General features: G+C 47.1%; 1 long non-coding RNA gene across 1 annotated transcript; it reads right to left on the bottom strand.

Annotated features, from left to right (window-relative positions):
• Positions 1–308: 308 nt before the first annotated feature.
• On the bottom strand, positions 309–2517 carry LOC123503263. Its single transcript, XR_006674382.1, has 3 exons — positions 2081–2517; positions 1312–1486; positions 309–1166 (listed from the first exon to the last, which is right to left on the bottom strand). It is a non-coding gene; the product is annotated as an uncharacterized LOC123503263 (long non-coding RNA).
• Positions 2518–2980: the final 463 nt, after the last annotated feature.

Below are 2980 nucleotides of genomic sequence, written 5' to 3'. Positions count from 1 at the left end.
AGAGAGAGAGAGAGAACAATGGACAATCTTCTTCTGATGCTATGATAGAATGTAAACAGTGTACGAAACAGGACTGCAGACAGTCACTGTTATGTCACCAAACATTTAGCGACGTTCTACTTCTTCAGGACACAGGTGACAGAGATAATGGCTCTGTACCACAGCCAACAGGGTATCAGGGTTGTCATCTGCCTGCTGCAAATGCGGCACGAGGGCTCTCTACGTGTGTCACGTGTTCTCTACCATCAGAATTATCACACAACCGGTAAGGGAGGAGGGTACTGGAAGCATATCCATTACAATTTACCTAGACAGTGGTGTATTAAATATAGTAAATCTGTATACATCAAAGAACAGTTTCAATGTAAGTAACATTCCTGAGTGCATATACAATGATGTAACACTGATAGCTGGAGACCTCAACGCAAGGCATGCAAAACTAGGACATTTAAATGGCTTTGACAATAGCAATGGAAAGGCTTTCTATCATTTCGTGCAAGATCATCCTGAAGCACACTTGTTAGGGGCCCCCTGTGTGCCTGTGTGCCTGTGTGTCTGTGTGTCTGTGTGCCTGTGTGCCTGTGTGTCTGTGTGTCTGTGTGTCTGTGTGCCTGTGTGCCTGTGTGACGCACGTGAAGGCTGGCGGGCTTCATTACGCTTGTGTACTCAATGGTCAGGGGATTAGTGGACAGTGTACGGTGGTGCCTGAGGTAGTCAGCGATCACTCTGCCCTCAGCATCTCCATCCCAATAAAGAAGAAAGCTCCACCACAACTAGCGAGAAAGAGGCTTTGTTTGCCAAAAACAAAGGCTGGGCTTCAAACACTTATCGACGATCTTACAGAGTGGAACAGCTGCTGTGATGGATACTATGAAGATCTTAGATACAAAACTGACTAAACAGCAAAGTAGTGAAGAGCCACCGCAGAACAGGTGTGCATTGATTACCTTCACCCACAGGTGCCATTACCCAAAAGTTGGTTGATTTCTATGTTACATAATCAGCTTCACTACACACCAAGGCTGCGTGTAGAGTGCTGTGTCACTCTGCCACTCTGTGCTCACCCATGGCGTTGCTGTTGAGGAGCAGCACGCCGTGGGCTCGCCCGTCGTTCTCCACACACTGGTAGAACGGATGCACCCATACAGGTTCACTTGCTTTCCGGCCTGCAACAAGGAAACAAGGAACATTTCTAGTATTTCCCTGCACCACAGGCTGGCCTCCTTCAGGCAAACCACAAGCACTACATCCAGCCACAAGACTGTCTGCCGCTGAGGTCCCTGGCCTGCCACAGGAAATCTCTGCCTGTACCTGTGGCACGGGTCCCTCGTCTCGGGAGAAGAGCCGCCACACTGAGCCGTCCATCACGTGTCGGAAGGAGTCGTGTGCGTTCTCCCTGAGGCCGTACGCATTCTTGCTGGGCAGCGCCGTGCTGATGCTGAGGAACTGCTCGGTGAAGGTCAGGCCACCAATCCTTGTGTCAAACCTGAGGAGTGAGGGAGAGCGAGTGTCACAACAATTGTGGTGAGCCGTGGTGCACACACATCACCACACCACACACACACTGGTGCACATACACACCACTACAACACACACTGGGCACACACACACACACACACACACACACACACACACACACACACACACACACACACACACACACACACACACACACACACACACACACACACACACACACACACACACACACACACACACACACACACACACACACACACACACACACACACACACACACACACACACACACACACACACACACACACACACACACACACACACACACACACACACACACACACACACACACACACACACACACACACACACACACACACACACACACACACACACACACACACACACACACACACACACACACACACACACACACACACACACACACACACACACACACACACGCGCGCGCGTAATGTATTTCTGTCTTGTAATTTTCGTCCTGTACTTTCTTAAGCCAAGATTTCACTGCACAAGTGTTATCTCATTTCATAAACCACCTTCACGCCTGTATATGTTAGTTATGAATCTAAATACGCACTCCGTGACTCTGATCAATTTTCGCAGCGATGAAAATTTAGTTATGTCTCAGAAGCGACTGACTCAACATCTGCTTGAGTTACACTGACTTCTTTACTCAGATGGCTTTTGTTGCGGCCATTGGGCCATTGGGTTTCGTTGGTGAGCCACTCGGGGCCTCGAAACCATAGTGTCCGCTTTACTAGCTCCTGTAGTGACACACCTCGACTCAGCAAATCTGTTGGGTTAGCTTTAGTCTCCACATGTCTGAAGTTATACTTTCGCTGTAATTCACAGATTTCATTTACTCTGTTCATGACATAATTATGGAAGTTTGGAATTATTATTCCTGATCCATTGTAATGCTACCTCGTTATCACACCACAGGTAAGTTTGTGGTATGTCGAGATGTTGTGGTAACATTCACATGATTTACGTTACTCATTGATGGCTGATGTTCCTCAGTGTGATCTTCTTCCCTACTTTGTGCTTGTGTAGTCTTACTGCCCGGTACTTTAGTTGCTTTATTATCGTAACTCTTGCACAAAGTCGTGTGGTGAATCCCTCGGGAACACTTTCTACATTGTTGCAATTTAATGTTACAAACCTTTGGATTATGATTTCCCATACACCGAGCACAGAGGTTTAATACTCCAAGTCTGTGTATTCGTTCATGACCACTTCTGTAGGTAGTTAGTGCAGTAAGAATCCTTGTGACCTGCACCGCAAAATCTGCATTTCATATCGTAACTTTCTTTGCCGCCTTTAATTGGAGTTCTGGAAGCAAAGTATGTTCCCACTTGCCTTTCTGGTGCACGTTCCGAGAACACTGTTGGAATCTCTGGCTTTGATGCTTTTGGTTTTTGTTGATTTTCCACTTCCATGTGAGACACAAGATCCCTGATGCCTTCATTTAATTGAT

This window comes from Portunus trituberculatus, chromosome 13 (genome assembly GCF_017591435.1).
Source record: "Portunus trituberculatus isolate SZX2019 chromosome 13, ASM1759143v1, whole genome shotgun sequence".
Classification (NCBI taxonomy): Eukaryota; Metazoa; Arthropoda; class Malacostraca; order Decapoda; family Portunidae; genus Portunus; species Portunus trituberculatus.
This window is presented reverse-complemented; position numbering and strand designations above follow the sequence as displayed.